Genomic DNA, 19,827 nt, shown 5'->3' with positions numbered 1-19,827 from the left:
TTTCTTATGGAAGCAACAACACATCATTTTAAGTTGCCTGAGAAATATACACACAATATCCCAGCTCGAGGCTACATGAACCAATAAGCAGAAGGGTTCTACAATCTATTCTTCCTTCTCAAAATCATTTACCCAAGCCAGCATTTTCCAACACGTAGTTATTTTTTTAATAATACTCTATGGAAAGGGAAAATAAAACAATTCATAAGAATTTGAGAAATATTCATAACTCCATCATCTCTCTGGAAATTTACAGTCACACGCACAGGCAAGTGCACATGTATACAGGCACACCTACCTATACATATAATTATTTCTAGTTATTATAACTGTAGTTATATATAATTACATACCTGAAACTGTATATAGTAAGTCACTGTTATTATATGCATGACTTGTAGTAAGCAAACCTCCTATATTTTCTTTTATAAAAAATTTTCAAACTTCGTTTATTGACACATCTTTCTGCTACTGCAGAAGTGACTGATAACTTTGGTAAATGTTCAAGTAAACACTGATAACAGCTACGAGTCCTTCTGTCCTGATGAAAACAGCATTTTACATTAGCCAAAATCAACCAAAGTGACATGGCTTTGTGGGGGGAAAATCAGAGGACAATGTGGTGTCATGAACATATGAGGGAAATTCAGGACACTTAAGCAGTTCAGAATGTCACATCCTGCTCCTTAAATCCTAGAACTCTGTACATAGTGACCATTCAATTTTTTTTAAGATTTATTTATTTATTCATGAGAGACACACAGAGAGAGAGGCAGAGACGTAGGCAGAGGGAAAAGCAGGCTCTTCGCAGAAGCCCAATGCGGGACTTGATCCCAGATCCCAGGATCATGACCTGAGCCGAAGCCAGCTGCTCAACCCCTGAGCCACCCAGGTGTCCCGGGTCACTCAATTAAATGAATTCCATTAAAGTAATTTAAGGCAATAAATGTAAATAATCTCTTGAATTTAAAGGAATATTTGGAAAACCCATCTTAAGGAATATGTTTTTCACCAAAGATTTTATTCAATAGGAACACCTATCCTTAATAGATGAGTTTGATTCAGATCACTGAGTACTAAAAAAAAACACCTCCTAGGAGTTGGACTTATTTCATTGTTAACATAATACCAATAGCTAATCTGTTACATTTCTAGCTCTACAAATTATAAAAAGTATTTATATAGAGAGTCTACTCTCTGGAATGGTTATTTATAAAGTCTTTCAAGTCATTCTGGAAACTGAAGCTCTGTGGTTTGCCTGGCATGAGGAGCTGTAGTGAGAGGGTGCCCACTATTGTGGCCCCAAGCTAACTATTAGAATAGCATTCCTTTATGACATTATTCTACTTTGTCAACATGCTGTTGTTTCTTACATCATCCTGAAAAATAAACCTATGCTTTAGACCTCCGCATGTGAATAATTTCCTCAACTACTGTAGAATCTCAGGATTTGATTACCTAAGAATATTCAAATATAAGCCTGAATATTTGTCTGTGCATGTATTTCAGGAGAAAATAATTCCCTTCCCTGAGTATGATGCCTTCCCTTCAAAAACAGAAGGTGTTTTAGATTTCAGCTTCCATTTCGTAAAGATATGTTATATATATCATTCTTATTTATAAGAAGTTTTCTTTACAGTTCATCGTGTGCTCTTCTCCTGACTACACTGAATAGATGTTGATGAATAAAGAATCCAAAGATGTTGGCTTCAGGGCAACTGAGATCAATCTCATTACACAATATTGTTAAGAAAGATGTTAGTTTTATACAGGGCAACCATTTTATGTGACATACAGTAGACAAAAGGTTAAATACATATTGTAAATTTTTTAAAAATAAAATTGTTTCGAACTAAAATAGATTCATGAGGGAATGTGTGCTGTCATGAATAAAAAAAAGAAATTTTACAAGCAATTTGTGCTTTGGTTTAGTTCATTTCACCATATTGAACTTCCAAGATGGAATAAATGGTATTTTTAGCAAATTTAAAGTAAAGCATTAACTCTATCACAGCATTCTTGCTGGAGATTAACTTTCATTGCTCCCATTGTGTATATAGTTCTGAAGGATATGAAATCATCATGGCTCTTATCACAACATGATTACAATAGAATATTTTATAAAAATCAGAAGCAATTTTCTTTCTTCCTTTTTTTCTTTCTTCCTTTTATCTCTATCCTATCCCCAATGTGAGGTTCAAACTCATGACCGGGAGATCAAAAGTCACATACTCTATGGAATAAGCCAGCCAGGGATCCCTCGGAAGCAATTTTAAAGCAATTTTTTAAATGTCGAGTTTTGTAAGAATCTGTGTCTTCACTAAGTTGTCAAATGGTGAAATGTGGAATTATGTAGGTGAATTATTTAATCTAGATTGCCCATTTATATTGACCGGGTTCATATTGATGACAGTAAGCAGAAATCAATTTGACTTTGATTTTAATTTTATTGACAGAGTTTCAATATGCAACTACACCTCTATAAAAATGGAAAATTATTCTGAACCCAAAATACAATGTGTTACATATTGTATATTATGCTAAAATATATTAATATGTATATGGTGGGTAACATGTATAAAAATACAATCACTTATACATTGCACATTATTTTAGGAACATATAACACTAAGGGTGCCTTAATTTTGGAATTGATGTTTTTAGATCAAATGAAGGCATTTACACTTAAAAAAAAATCTTGTCAATGATGGGCATTTCACTTTTTATTTTTTTTTTTTTTATCTCTTAACTTGCTTTTGAACCACTGCATCACACCTGTTTTTGGCACCTGGCATCAGTTTCTTAGCAAAATTAAGCTACCTATCATTTTTAAACAAGCAAAAAGAAATGATTTATTAAGCATGATAAAATTGTATTCTGTATCTAGATTTATCATAAAATTATAGGTATGTCAATATAAATTTGATGTTGTGAGCTGAAAGGTTTAAATGCCATAAGTTATTTTCTTGATGTTGAGAAAGAATAACTATCCAGGTGTGGTGATATTTTCAGTTAATGTTTCTGCAGTGGTAATTAAAGGCTTATCAAATTATGACAAAGATTTAATCATATGTTAGGTCACAAAGAACTAATGCAAATCTTGCCTCAAAGAAGTTTGTTAAAGTCATTTTGAATGTGAACTAATGCTCAAAACTGAGGTTTGCCATCTGGGCCATGTCTATTACCATTTTTTCTTAAGTTCACCAAGCTCTTCTCCATCGATGCTGGCATTTAATAGCTATGGGATATATATGCTAACAAAATGTGCAAGTTAATTCATGTAAGCCAACCAATCACCTACTTCTTTCATATGACTGAAGTTTATTTTCATTCTAAATATGTACCTCTTTGTTCTCATTGAATTGCATAGTGAAAAAGAAAAATTCTATTTTGGCTTGATACTTTCAATGCAAGTTCTTATAGAAGGGAGCAAATTATCAGAAGTTAAAAGATTAGATTCATTTGAGATATAATTTGATATTAATATATTCATTTATTTATTTTTTAAAACTTTTTTTTATTATTTATGATAGTCACAGAGAGAGAGAGAGAGGCAGAGACAGAGGCAGAGGGAGAAGCAGGCTCCATGCACCGGGAGCCCGATGTGGGATTCGATCCCGGGTCTCCAGGATCGTGCCCTGGGCCAAAGGCAGGCGCCAAACATCTGTGCCACCCAGGGATCCCTAATATATTCATTTAAAGCACACTTTCATTTTTATTTATTAAAGAGATCCTATTTATTTATTTTAGAAAGAGAAAGCACAAGCAGAGAGGAGCAGAGGGAGAGAGAGAACCTTATGTAGACTCTGCACTGAACACAGAGCCCCAGGTGGGGCTTGATCTCAAGACTCTGAGATCAGGAACTGAGTCAAAATCAAGAGTCTGACGCTTAACTGACTGAGCAACTCAGCTACCATTTTAAAATGTTGGTTTTAAACCAACATACTTCTAAAATGTTGGTTTTATGTTGGACTGCTAAAAAATAGCAATTTATTGAACTCAACCCTATGAAACCTCTCTGTGGGCAGGATTTGTCATGTATCAGAGATATCTAAGTAATTTGCGCCAAATGAAGGAATGAGGTAAATTAGCATTTAATATAGTTTTCAAGATGTCTATGTGATGACAAAGCTCCTATTATTCTGACTATTAATTCAAGACTCCATTAATTTATCAGAATTTGTTGTTACTTGGTATAAAAATACATGTTTTTGGAAATAGCCATTTATTTTACTGATTTTTTTTTTTCAGTTTGGATTTGAATATTTAACATCATGTGGCTGTACTGGTGTAACAGCATAATTAAACATGAGGCACTGGAATTTTTTTTTTAAGGGATAAAATCAATGATAATTTCTGTTGGAGGATTTAGTAATGATTGGAAATTTTAGTTATGTCTTCCACTCTAGAGAACATTCTTGGGAGCTGTGATAATTCTCCAAAGGCAAAATATTATAAGAAGGATGCTTAACTTGAATCCTGTTTGAGACAGAGTTCTAACAAAAATATGATCAAGAGAGGAGGTAAGTGTGTGGACTTTTCTTTCCCTCTCTCTGTGCTTGAAAGAAATTATGTTATGTGAATTCTTAAATAATATAATGGAGATGAGTATTTCCTAAAGTTTTAGTGCATTAAGGTAAGTCCTGAGACATGCTTTATGAAATGTTTATATATATATGTATATATGAATATATGTATATATTGAGGAGAAATCTACATATTTGTCCTCAATGAGTTTAGGAGACACTATCCTACCTGAAGATTTAAATACACATTAGCATATTAACGGCTTACTGAAGTCATTCAATAAATTGTTGAAATGCGCTTGGGAAGTACTGACGAAGATAATTACACAAAGAATGCAGTTTTTTGGTCAATATTAACTTATGACATTTATTAAGAAATCATTAGTATTCTAATCTTTTTAAAGTAGATATCCCATAAACAGCTACCAATTTATAATTATTCAGATAGCAAAGTACCACCTTGAGGCTATATCTTAAATAAAGCCTCGAATGGGGAGTAACACTTGATTTATCTGAATTACACCTGAACAGCTTGGAGACCTCCCATAGTCAAGCAACTGTAACAGCTTGCAGACCTCCTGCATAATATAAAATAAAACATCGAGAGTGTTGTAAAAAAGCAAAATGATGTAAGTCTGTGAACTTCCTCCTGTATCTGTTTTATTTATACTGTTTATAAAAGTAAATTACTTGTTTGAAGTACTACTCTTGAAGCTGCCTGAATCTCTGTGGGGAAGTACTCCTGTGAATCCTCTTTTATTAGTACTGGTTGATCTTTAGCTCTGGGGATGAGATCTGCAAGGTTAAAGAGCTTTGCTTTCTAAGGGGAGAGTCAATCTGATTTGAGAATAGAGAGAGACCTAGTCAGAGCCAGACCTGATGGAAATGATCTCTTTTAAAAATGACCCTGAATAGTGTACCCAGGGTAGCTGCATTTCTGTAAATAGCTGGATAATGCTGTCCTTTATGCTTCAGCTCCAAAGAACAACCGCAAAGATAACATCTAACAGGAGTTTGGAACCGTTTTATCCATCGCAGAGAAAGTTTACTTCTTTTCTTTCTTTCTTTCTTTTTTTTCCTCCTACTCTTAGTTTTGGTTAAGAAACACAGATGATGGGCAGCCTGGGTGGATCAGCGGTTTAGCGCCACCTTCAGCCCAGGGCGTGATCCTGGGGACCTGGGATTGAGTCCCACATTGGGCTTCCTGCATGGAGCTTGCTTCTCTCTCTGCCTCTCTCTCTCTCTCTGTCTCTCATGAATAAATAAATAAAAAATCTTAAAAAAAAAAAGGAACACAGATGATGTTTATTCTGATGAAATATCTTAATTCACAAAAATACATAATTTTATATTTACAAGTGATTATCCTAGTTCTCATATGTGATGAGAAAACATACCTTATTTCTGAATCATCATTTTAATTGGGTCAACAAACAGAAAGGTATGTTTTCTCCTAGCCAGTATCTTACGTCTTTTATAGCACTTATTGTATGACTTTCATCCTATCCTTTCTCTTTCTCTGATGGAAAGATGATAGATGTATGGATAGATAGATAGATGATAGATAGATAGATATAGATATAGATAATAGGAAAGATAGATGATAGATAATGATCAATGCACATATACATAGATACTGCCAATACACAATTTTTTCTATGTAATATTTACAATGTTAATTTTAAATACATAGCAGAATACTCAGGCCATCTAAGTGTTTGGGATTTAAATGATAGAATTCAATACCTTTAACCAATCATCAGTATGAGTGTGTTTTGTGAAATTGATTATTTTAATGGCAAAATTCTCTTCTACATCACCAAATTCATTAGTGTTTTTAATTATTTCTTTAGGTATGCCCTGTTTTACCTTACCAAGATTTAATGTAGGCTATACCAGATTGGAGAAAAAAACAGAATGATATATTGAAAGATTTTATTAAAATGCACAGATTCTCATTTATCCTAGAAAAAAATATTTACCAAATAATGCTTCACACATTCATATTGTTTATTAGAATAAATTATTTTTTGAAGTACTACTCTTGAAGCTGCTTGGGTCTCCATGGGAAGGAGTCCTGTGAGTCGTCTTTGGCTGGAAGTAGTTGATCTTTAGCTGGAAAGATCTCATGTAAACGTGGCCTTAGAGATAGAGACTAGGATAAGTCAAGACTTTGCAAATTAGAAACATGAAGGATGGGGATACTATTCTAGATTTTTCTTAGTCAACTGCAGTTAGCCTCACCCTCAACTGTGTGTGAGTAGTACACATGCATATACATGTGTTAGATCATCTTACACTCTCCTAATTCTAGACTTACATTCTTCCTCTTCCTCCTCTTTTTCTAACTTCTCATTTCTACCTCATCCAATCCCAGGCTTTATGGATCTCAATTCAATTTGAGCCACTTTGTGATGGATTTCTCTGATAATCCAAAAATCTCAGATCATAATTTTCAATCTATTTTCTGTATTTCTATATAATAATCTTAAAATCTCATTCCTTCCACCTCAGTAGATATATTCACATATTTTTAGGACAATTTTCCTGAGTGTAAACCTTGTATATTCAATGATGCTATAATGTTAAATAGGGATTATGAGCAAAATTTGCACTATAGCAATGACTCTATCAGTTTTTGTCACATAAGGGCTTCAAGTATGATTCTAGAATGTAACTATTGCTATAAACTCTGCAAACCTATGAAATCAATTCTCTGTTCCACTTTCTGTAGGGAGGATCTAGTTGGGAAAAATTAATGTGTCCATTATTCTTTTGAAAAGTACAATTCTATTCAAATTTTTATATTTAATATAAACTCAAATACTAGGCTGAGCATTTCCCATTATAAGGAATTGATTGGAATTTGATCTGTGCTATAGAGGTATATTAAATTATTTAGGAATTATTTTATTTCCTTCTCAATATTTTTGAAGAACTTATCAAAATGTCTTAGTTTTTTAAAAGATATATAGACACCTCAGAAAAATGTGAAATGTGATTTCAACATACTATATAGCAAAAATGAAAGAAATATTGAGAAATTAGATTTAGGTCTCTATAAAAATTACCAATTTTCAGAAAATCTAACATAAGAACATATTTGAAGAGAAAGTAAAACATAATGAGACATTAAGAAGACAGTATAGAACTTAGCTTTTCAGAGATCTATTTAAGTAACTTAATGAGTCACTTATCCTTTTTAAATTTTTTTTTATGAGACGCATTTATCCTCCAATGATGATTTAAAGTAATTTTCTGTGATAAATGACTCAATTGGCTTCTTGTATATAATTGATATAAAGGACCTTATTGTTTGCCAACTGAATGTCTCAGACACTTACAAAACATATACAATTTATCACACCCTCAAAAAGCAAAAACATTTCTTAGATAAAGTATAAACACACTTTTTCTACTAAGGTGAGTAACTGAAAGAGATGTCCACTCCTTCAGAGGTGTCAGAGATAATATCTAGCTAATAGCCTTTGCCAGATGTACGATCTTGCAAGAAATTACCTTCTTTCAGACCACTTACACAGTGCCAAAAGAGTTATATTTGTTCAATTAAAGTTATTTCCTAAAACAAATCTGATTATCCTCATCTGCTTCTTCCGGCTTCCTGTTAACTGTTCACATAGGTGTTGAGAGTATTCTTAGCATGATTGTCACTTTTCTTCCTAGGCATCGAGTCCTCGTCCCCACCTATGTTCTTGATGCCATTCCATCTCACTTTCTTGAGTGCCTCCTCTAATCCAGCATGCTCTTCCATCTTTTTCAGAGCCTAACCACTCCCTAGTCCTTGATTAGCTCCTTTTCATCTAAAAAACGCACTCCTTTCACCTCTTTGGGGAAAAAAAAAAAAGTCTACCCTTAATTCTTCTTTAACATGTAGCTACTCGACATTTTTCTTTCTCAACACTAGACTCCTTAAAAGGGCAGTATCTAGAACTTCTTTCTTTTTTAAAGTTCCCATTTATTCATTCTCCCTCTGAATATGTTTTCCTCTCATCATTATAGTTTGCCTTAAAACATCATCAATTACATCTTAAGTCAGATTTAATACATTCTTGCATGTGACATGAGCTCTTTCAAACATTTGACCAATTTAGCCAGACTCCTTTTTTTTTTTTTTTTTTTAAGATTTTATTTATTTATTCATGAGAGACACACAGAGAGAGGTAGAGACATAGGCAGAGGGAGAAGCAGGATCCCTGCGGGAAGCCCATTGCAGAACTCTATCCTGGGACCCCGGGATCATGACTTGAGCCAAAGTCAGATGCTCAACCACTGAGCCACCCAGGCTTCCTGGCCAAACTCTTAATCTTAAACTCTTTTAACCTGAGCATCACTGGCCTTTCAGTTCCCCAATTTGTCTGCTCCTTTGCATTCTGTCTCTAATATTACTACTCCCAAATATTCTTATTTTAATTCTAACTATTGTCTTATCCCTGGGTGACTTTTCACTCATAGCCATTTGTATTAGTTCAAACATGTAATTTATCTCCTTAGTTTATTATTTCCACAACCTTGCCTTTCTACACCCTCATTTGTTTTTGTTTTTGTTTTTTTTCTTTAAAAATGCATTACTTACTTCAATCACCTATAAAAATCTCTCTAACTTAATGGGGATGATTTTGTTTAAGAATTGATTAAGATGATGAATATATTATTAGATTGATGTTATATTTTCCCTTTACTGTTCTTTTTCCCAGAGACTACAACAAATATTCTTCTTCAAAAGTTCATTGAAAATATAATTTCTTCATGAATATTTTCTTGATTTTAATAGGGTTAAAAATCACATATTGTTTGAATTCATCATTTAATATGATTTGTTACTGTTTTGCAATTATGAGCTTCAAGTGATGAGCCAGCACAATGATTGAGTATATTGTGCATTGTATCTGATTAAATGTGAGGCCCTATTTGGTGATGAGGATTGAAGAGAAGTTGATGATAATCACGGTAAGTCACTAACTAACTTGTGTTCTTGCTTCTCTGAACTAGCCCTGGTTATCTGTTCCAGATTAATAAATTAAAAATTAAGTAAAATTTAAATCATACGGAATTCAGTAAATTACCTTTTATAATATTCACATATTCTTCATTATTTTTAGAGAATGTTATAAAAATCGTGATGAGGTATATGAAATAAAAGATCTATATAAATTAAAATTCTCAATTAAGTTAAATGAAAACTTTAAGTAACTTTCCTTGGTAGTAGCAAGAATGACTCTCTTTAGAGTGCAACTCTGTTGCCTTTCCCTGAATCTCTGCCTGCACATGCTCTTTATTACAGATCTTCATTGTATTCCTTAAAATGTATAATGAGAAGGTAATTCACCCTTAATGAAATGCCAGAAAGTGTATACCAGAAAGTATGACGAAGGAGAAAGTGTCATTTCAAATAGGTACACCTACTTTCTAAGTGACTAACAGTAGGGAACTTCTGACTCTCAAGTAAATCAGGAAATATGCAAATTGCTTTTTAAAATTCTTTTCTTGTAAAATGGATAGTAAATGTCAGAATAACCTTGTACTTGGAGAAAAATGATACTGGGATAAAGTGTTAAGTTTCAGAGCAACTCGTTTCTAAACATTTCATGGTATCTCAGCATGTGTTAGCTTAAACTAGGCCAACTGATATCCCACACTTAATGATACGTAGAGTACGCTAATAACAAGGGAACAAAATGATGAATAGAATTAAATGTGATTACAGGGTTCTTTTTTCTTTTTGTAAATAAGAGTTAAAATGCTTATGATTAAAAATGACCTTTATTAGCGTCAGAAAAATAATATGGATTGCAATCCTATTTCCAGTATTCATTAATCATGTCATCATCGATTAAATATTTCTACTCATGGAGATTCAGTTCCCTTAACTAGAAAATATGAATAATACCTACCTTTCAGAATTGTGTGAAAAGTAGATATTATATATGCAAAATATGTGCATGTAGGTCCTCAGAACCTTTCAGTTATTGTTTATATTAATTAGCTAATAGAAATGTTAAGAATAAGTATTTGTTAGTAAAAATACTTTTTAAAGAATAACATGAGCATACCATAAAATTGATGAAGTAAAGATCATCATTTGAATGCACATACGTATACGTATGTTCAGCAATGTGTGGTTAAGATGACATTCTTGCTTTAGGGTTTTAGGAAAAACTGCTACTATAGTGTCAATGTTTATCTTTGAAAGGGATTATGGATTTCAAGCTATCAGATTGTTTAGATTAAGGAAAAATGAAATGCCAGTTCAATCTACCCATAGATACTTGGAATGAAATAGGTTTTTAATGGAAAAGGCTACTTCATAAATGGAATTTACATTGTTTACAATATTCTTACAAAAATGGATTAAACTGTAAATACAGACCTTATATGTTATTTTATGGACTGGCATATGGGGGATCTAATATAATTATAAACTCAAGCTAGCAAAATATTCTTGTCAGATGCTGGTGGGGCTTTTTTGTATCTCCACCCCCTCACCCCCGTGTATAAATGACAAATATAGGAATTGAAGGAATTCCAATAAGCAGTAAAATCTAACAAATATACTGTACCTGCATAAATTCATCCACATTTTTCTACATTATGGTCAGGTAAGAAAATATAACATGCAAGATTCACATTCCTGGTCAAGAGGTCAAGATATACATACTTGGAAATGATGATTTTGAGTGCTGTGGTCAATGGATGCCTGCTTTGTGTGTGTGTGGATGCGATGGTATGGTATGAAAGTCTGATACTATATATGTCTAAAAAAATAGTAGAGGCAGAGGCATTTTTCAGACGCTTCCTCAGATTATAACGTGCCTCAGACTGGGATCTCGTACATAGAATATTCAATGTTACTGAAAGATCAGAAGAGAAAAGTTGAGGTTTAGATAGCATTGGTTAAATATGCTGGTTGGTGGGTAATTAAGGAGGAGGAATAACGGGCTTCAGAGAAAGATAAATCTACTTAAAAACAAATATATAATTGAATAACTCAAGGATAGGGAGAGAATGGAACATATAGAATGACAGGGGAATGGTTCCTCACATAAAATTTCTGGAGAACAAACAACATTTGCTAAATGATCCCTCCATCAAAATACATATCCAAAAGAGCATTTTTCTGTGCATATAGCAATGTAAAGCATAACTTAATGCTACTTGTTTAGGTAAACAAAATCTGCATCCTATGAATAAGGCATAACTTAATTATTGGTATGTGAGTTTAAATTCAAAGGTACAGAAGAATTAATTAGAAGGGGGGGAAAAGCATCTCTGTCTAAGCTTCTCTTGTGCCAATACAGTGCTTCTAAATTAATTTGTACTCCTAAATGATCCAGTAAATTGGGACTCAAAGGAAATTGCTGGAGATAGACAAATTATGGCTTGCAAGGAAAAAAAAAAGAAAAGAAATTCTGTGAATAATATTGGCAAGTTATAACAGTTTATTAGTTCTCTGAACTTACAGTAAATTAACCAAACTGGTGGAAGAAATCAAATATGTAAATTCAAATAATTTTGAATAAATCTTTGCCTTTACCAGTATTTATTATAGGAGATCAGTAAATTTATCTATGTTTTTTTTAATTATTATGAACTGCCACAGATGAAGACCAATGCATCTCTCAAAGGGGTTACATTTTAACTGCTAGAGCTTTTTCTATGTTGACTTGGAGTGCAGTCACCATGGAATAAAAATTGGGAAAAGTAGATATAAAGTATATCATGGATGAGAAATTTGGACTTTTGCACTCAAAATCAATTAATCTGTACATTTTTGCTTTTGGATTTAGATATGAAAAATTATGTAACTCATTGGTTTTATCCCATTGGAACAATATTGTGACCACAAGAGTTATGATATTAATATGAAGTTGGAGTAGGTAAACAATGGTTGAATAAATGTTCTAGAGATGGAATTTCTGAAGCTGTGTATCATCAGACTGTTGGAGAAATGGAGCATACTTTGACTTATTCCATATGAAAGTTGTCTATTGGGACATAGAGTTGTACTCTTTTATTTCTGCTATAGAGTTGACACTATGGTCACACTTGGAAATAATTCTATTCTGGATCAGTTCTTGTATGTCTTATAATTTTTTAGAACAGTGCTTTTATGATTGTTAAGGATAATCAATATTTTTATTGTTATTGAAAAATATGATGGAAATTGTATGTTGTATGTGATATTATGTGGTATGTCATATGAAAGAGAAGAGAGGCTGGAAGCTAAGAAGATAAGGGAAAAGTAAAGAGAGAGATCCTCTAAAAATAGATGATAAAAGGTATATAAAACAGGTGGAAAGACAATCTTGGACTTAAGAAAACTGATGGAATAATGGAGAAAATAGGAAACTTCATAATGGAATATTCAATATATGCTGGAAAATTGTAGCAAATATGCTCAGAATTGTACATTGCCTCACATACTGTGTCACTCTGTCCTAAACAGATCATTTTTGTGAACAATTGGTTCTTCTTTATGTGGTGATGCAAGAACAGTAGATTCTCTCAGCTTGAGTGGCTATCATTCTTTTTAGGATTTATTTATTTATTTGAAAGACAGAAAGTGAGTGAGCAAGAGGAGAGGTGGGAGGCAGAGAGAGAGAATCCTCAAATGGACTCCCCACTGAGCATGGAACCTGCACAGGGTTTTATCCCAGTATCCTGAGTTCATGATCTGAGCCAAAAATCAAGAGTTGGATGCTCAACTATCTGAGTGACCCAGGCACCCCTTGAGTGGCGACTATTCTTTACAGCTTTGTTATTATCTGTATCCAGCCTGTGGAAGGGGACAGAATATGTGAAGGAGTCATACCTGCTCTTTAAAGCCTTTGGCCAGAAAAAGCACATGCCTCTCTTCATATTCCTTTGGCAGAATCCAGTATATGATCACACCTGACTGCAAGAGGGGCTGGGAAATAAAATCTGACTTTCAAGAAGACAACTGGATAGTTGCTGAAAATCTAGCAGTCAGAGCCACAATGACATGAAAAAGGCACTTACCCTGAAGATATTACAAGGATAAAACTACATCAGTGAAGATTACATGTACCCCTATAAATGAAAAGAGGGAGCACCACTCTGAAATGAACTGGACAATTTAAGAAATAACACCAGTAGAAACAGGACTGGACTTAGAGTCTGATGATCTGAGTTCAAACCTGTTTAAATTGTCATTTGCTTTTCTATGTATATGTAACAAAAACAGCTTTTCTATACTTCAGAAGAGTTATCCAAATCAAAATATTACTAAATGTAAGTGTTTTTCTTTAAGTTAAGCAGAAAAGTGATGTTAAGCAGAAAAGTGATATATAAGGAGAAAATCTTAATGAAAGTGAGGTTTGTGGAAAAATTAATCATCAAAAATGCAGAAGCTTGAAGAATTCTCCTTGTCCTGAAACACCAATATTTCCTAACTAATGGCTTTGAAATAGTCTTGCTTAATATGGATAAATCAGAATGAGACTAAATTTCGCCTTATGGTAACATGTACTCTGAAAGTCAAGTGTTTAACCAAGAGCATCTGGAAAGATATCAGCTTAAGACCTTCTCTTTGCTTGATTTCCCCTGTGCCTATATTTCAGGTCTTTATACTATTCCTCACTAAAGAAGCCCAGGGCCTCCTGGGGAGTAGCAAGTCCTGGATTTTGGGACAGGGAAGAGGATGTGCCTGGGGCATCCTATTTCTGGAAGGTAATGTTGCTCTAAACAAATTAACAACAACAAAAAGGAATGAGAAAGATTCTGTCTAGAAAAGAGATCTGAAATGTGATGGAATAGGCCAGGTTGGAAGTGAAAACTGAGGTTAAATGATATGTGCTTGAAATATAAGACAGATTCAGAGCAAACTGAGATCCACAAAAATTAGAATTCATGTTAACATTTTAATGTAAAACACGATGAATCAAAGTACAGAATATGTGTACATATATGTGTAAGTCTGTGTGTTTAGTAATAAGTAAGGATTGTTGGAACAATGCTACTCTCTGTAAAAAAATAAGCACTAGAATATGTGTATTCTTAGCAGGTGAAGTTAGTGGAAGAGGGCCCTTTACTCCCTATAGCCAACTCAGGACCTAAACTGATCAGCCATATTCAATACATGGCTTTCAAGATTTCCTAGAGTTCATCTCCATCTCACTTGGTGATAAAGGTGAACAAAGAATGGAAGAACACAAATGGGAAGCTTATAGGATCCATTCTAATCTGTGGTAGATGTGACTTCTACTCCCATCCCATTGGCTAAAACACTACAAAGAAGCTGGGAAACATAGACTTATTCCATGCCCAGGAAGAGAAAGATATCATAAATAGCTAACAATCTCTACCACATAATGATTAATAAATTTTAATAATCATAATACATATGTGGTTTGTACTAAAGTGTTGTTGTGCAGGAACTTCAGGAATAATTGCTAATTATTGGCATGATAGAAGTGTTGAATAATATTTCTGGGTTTAGGGCTATCAGCACATAATTCTTATGGTTATAATTCCATGGAGTTAATGTACCCTCTCTATTAAGAGTATGAGATTTGAGGCAGAGTTTTTCAGGAACAATTGACAAAGGCTTTAAATAAATTAAACTATACCTTTTAGAATATAATGACCCAATATAAAGCAATTTCTGAAAGCAAGCTATGTATTTTTCACCCAACAGAAACAGGTTAATTGTAATTAGGGAATTTCAGATTGGTCATTTATTGGAGATACTGTCTTGATATGAAGATTGGGGTGTGGGTCGTGGGTGTTTGTTGAGTTGAAGGGATATGGATAGCTCTTTAAAATGTGAAGTCATAAACTTGCAAGATCCATTTTTTGTGAAAATTTTGAAAACTTTAATATCCTTTCGTCCTCATGTTTTTCTTTTAATAAAAAGAAAGTTTAGGAAGAAAATGTACTTCGAATAAATACTTGCAGTATCAATATCTGAACCGTGTCTATCATCATTTCTGCTTTTATAGAATTTTTGCATACACAAGATGCCTATAAATGACACTTAAACATACACATCTGATCAACTATGAAAATATATTCCACAGTATTCTATTCATTCTTCTTGACATTTTCTGCTCCTTCTTCAGACTGCCAGCATAATCCCTAAATCCCTTTCAACTAACCCTTGTCATAACTTGTTTTTACCTGCACACATTTGTGTTGATTACTGAACTCCTTTGTATTCCTAATTAGACTATAATCTCCTTCTGGCAAAGAAACACATTTCCATATTAATGGATGGTCTAACTATCCAGTAAAATGCTATGAATCCTCAATGATTCCTCTTTAGTGTAACTTATTTTTGATAGTTTCCACTATCATATTATTGACTCAGATTTTTGTGTGATATTTCCAAAGCTATCTCATTTTATCTGAAGAGAGGGAAAAATATGAAGCCCTTGTGCTAAAGATAATTCTACCTATCCCTAATAAAACAAAAAAGAAAAAGTTTATAAAAGAAAGAAGTATAAAAATGAACCCTAATGAAAATCATAAGTAAAAGTAATATTAGGATTTGTTATGTATATGGGTGTGATAATTCCATGCCTGCTTTGGTAAGTAGGTTTCCATCTTTAATTTATATATTAAAAGGCTTGATTATCAAATGTTTTTGATTATCAAAATTTAAATTGTTAACCATTATTGCAACAATTCTTAGTCTTTATTAGAGAATTTTAAACAATTATCCTTGCAAGAATTCATCTATAATATCATATCAAATTTTTTCTTTCTTAACCAATCCACATGTGTCTACTGTTCAGCCAGGAGACAAAGCTATGTTAGCAATTTAAGCATGTAAAATTTAATATAAAGGAGCTTAACAATAACATGTGGCAAACCATGAAAGGGACAAAAGAGGACTCCTATAAAATAGATAAATAGCACACACACATAGCAGCTACTGACTCAAGAGCTAAAAACAAGTATGGAAGGAAGAGAACTGAGATTTAGATCTCATTTTAGGGGTCACATCTGACCTAGGAACATGCCTCCTACCAATAACAAACTTATCAGAGGATATGGTCAGAGGGTCCACAGTAGGTGTTTCACTGGGGGCAAAGAAATTAATTGGAGGTGGCTAACAAGGGCCTAGTCTTTTCACTGTATCATTGCTAGGTTAGTACCCATTGCTGTTTTAAGTACCACTTAGCCTCTAGTACATCCTTCTGCTCATGAGTGCACCACAGGAGAAAGGGTATAAGCCCACTAATTTGCTCTGGCCTTGGAGTGTCCTTCTGTTGCTCTCTATTGACAAAGGCTAACATTTCACAAGTAGGGCAAAAAGAAATGGATTTGAAACTGAGGAAATAAATGGAAAATTGGCACAGATCATTCCTTTGGCTGCTAAGTTGCTGTACACACTCCTGCATACCCATTTAAGTTGCACATAAATGCTGTTCTTCATATAGGTGAAGCGTCTCTCACACTTCATTGCCCAAGATGTGGAGGCACAGTCCCAACATTCATTGAATCTGTGACTATGTTAATTACCCTTCAAATCAGTCATAGTTTCATTGATTCAAAGCTAACCTCCAATAATTTCATTTATAAAGTAGTAAAGAGAATAAAGAAAAATAAAATCATTAATTTGCAAATATGTACACATAAACAAGAAAAGAGAAAATAAAACTATTAATCTTTGTTTCTAAGTTTTTCTACCATGTATTCCATGTTTCCTTGCTCAGTTAGGAACTGAACTGGGTGGAACCCAAACTTTCATTCCCAAAGAGTTTGAATCCTTGATAATCTTGATTTTGAGATTTTGTAGTTTTTCATTAATTGTGATTATTGGACATGGAAGCACTGAGAGGATGTCCATAGAGTTCCTTGGGTTCCAATTATGTCCTACCTATCTTTGTTTTTTAACAAACAACTCACTTTCCTTTGGTAATTGTGGTCAATCCAGTGAGTGGAGTAGTCTCTATCTTGCCTGTTGTTTCAATAACATTAGGGTCCACAGAAAACCAGATGGCAGTCTCATTTTAAAATCCAATGGAATTGTTCTGAAAACCATATTAGTAACTCTTCCCACACCACCACCATTGGGAACTAAGATATTCAAGCCAGTGGAATGGAAAGTTACCAGGACAGGATGGGGTAACTGGGTGACGGGCACTAAGGAGGGCACTTGATAGGATGAGTATTGGGTGTTATACTATATGTTGGCAAATAAGATTTAAATTAAAAAATAAAAATAAATTAAAAAGGTGTGTGAAAGGGTTATTATGTTTGGTAGCTAGAGGCCCTGCTTCCACTTTTATTTATTGATTTCCAGACTTATTTATTTGGTTGTAGGTAGGATAACTCTGTCTCTGATTCAAAGTAAGTGATGCATTCATAGAATGCTATTTTTCAAGGTCTTATATCCCAACTATTTCCACAACTGGGTTTTTAGCAAACCAATAAAACTTTGTGTTAAAACAGCAGAACTGGGATTCAAGGAAGACTTTGCTAATTCCATGGACAGGATTTCATTATTGTACTTTGTTGAGAAGTAAATTATTGATCAGAAGTGTTGTTGTGCAGATGCCATAATGGTGGAAAAGGCTTTCTATGAGCCCATGAAGGGAACTTCAGGAAGAAATATGTATTAGTTATCTAATACTGCTATTGAAAATTGCCATAAACTTAGTGGCCTGAAACCATGAGATTTATTACCTTATAGTCTGTAGGTCAGAAGACTGATATGAATTCCACTGGGGTTAAGATGAAGATGCAAATTATGTTTCTTTCTGGAAGTTCTAGAGGAGAATCCATTTCTCTTCATTCTGGCTGTTGGCAGAATTTGGTTCTTTGCGGTTTTTGGACTAAGAGTCCTGTTAAATATTTAGAAATATTCATATTTCCCAGTAGGAACATCTTTGTTCTAATGAGGTAACAGTAGAATGGTTCCTGGATGGTTCCTGGATGGGTGCTGGTCACCAGAAAAATCAAGCCAATCAAGCCAATCATTAGAAGATTGGAATTTTCAGCTCCCCATTCCCGGCCACTCTTCAGAGGGATAAGTAGCTAAAAATGTAGTTAATAATTGATCATGCCTATGTGAAGATGCCTCCATAAAATACCAATAGTATGGAGTTTGGAGAGCTTCCAGGTTGTTAATACATCCACACCAGGAAAGTGACACACTCTAATTCCATAGGAATAGAAACTCCCATGCTTAAGACCCTTCTAGAGGTCACCCTATATAATTCTTCATCTGGCTGTTCATCTGTATCCTTTATTATATTATTCTTTAAGATTTTATTTATTTAGTCATGAGAGATACAGAGATAGGCAGAGACATAGGCAGAGGGAGAAGCAGGCTCCCTGCGGGATCCCAATGCTGGACTCTACCCTAGGATCCCGGGATCATGACCTGAGCCAAAGGCAGATGCTCAACCACTGAGCCACCCAGGTGCCCCATCATATTATTTAATAAACTGGTAAACATTAAAGAAGTATTTTTCTGAATTTTATGAACTGCTTTAGCAAATTAATCAAACTAAGGATAGGGTTGTGGGCGCTTTCAATCTGTAGCCAAGTTGGACAAAAGTTGTACTACTTGCTATTGGCATCTGAAGTAATGGGATGCAGTCCTGTGGAACTGAGACTTTAACTTCTGGAATTTGACAGTATTAGAATGGAGGTAAATTTTAGGATACCCAGCTGGTGTCACCCTGGTGTGGGAACAAACACAAGAATTGCTTCATGTGGGGGATAAACCTCCACACATTTGGTGACCAGAAGCAAAATGTCTTGTGTGAGTAGTAAATGAGACAGGAGAAAGACTGACAGGGGGGAAAGACCAAGTTTTCCCCTTAGGAATCCCATTTTCTTTCTAGCTATAAATTGAGGATTATTTCTATGTTCTAGAACCTTCCTCATCCATGACTCACGGTGTCTTTCTTCCATTTTAATGACAGCAATGGTCCAATCCTTCTCATATCACATCTTTCTAACTCTTCTTCTATAATCTCACACCTCTCTCTAACCACAGCTGAGAAGGTTCTGTTTTTAAGAACTTACGCGATTAGATCGATACTACCAGAATACTCTCCATCCAAAGGCCTATAACTCTAATAATATCTGGGCATTCATTTATGACTGAAAATTCTACCATGATCTAGAAGTAAGTTGACTTTTTGTTTAGTTTCTTAAATAAACCTGTATGTTTCATTCTTTCGCATTAAAACTAATATATATACAACAATATGATGACCTTTTTTATATCACTGAGAAAATAGAAGACATCAAATGTGTTTTCTCATTTAATCGCTCACAGATCTATAAACCCAGCAACTTTCAA

The sequence above is a fragment of the Canis lupus genome, chromosome 3 (assembly GCF_003254725.2).
Source record: "Canis lupus dingo isolate Sandy chromosome 3, ASM325472v2, whole genome shotgun sequence".
NCBI classification, from domain to species: Eukaryota; Metazoa; Chordata; class Mammalia; order Carnivora; family Canidae; genus Canis; species Canis lupus.
The sequence above is the reverse complement of the archived record's forward strand: the minus strand, read 5'-3'. Positions refer to the sequence as shown.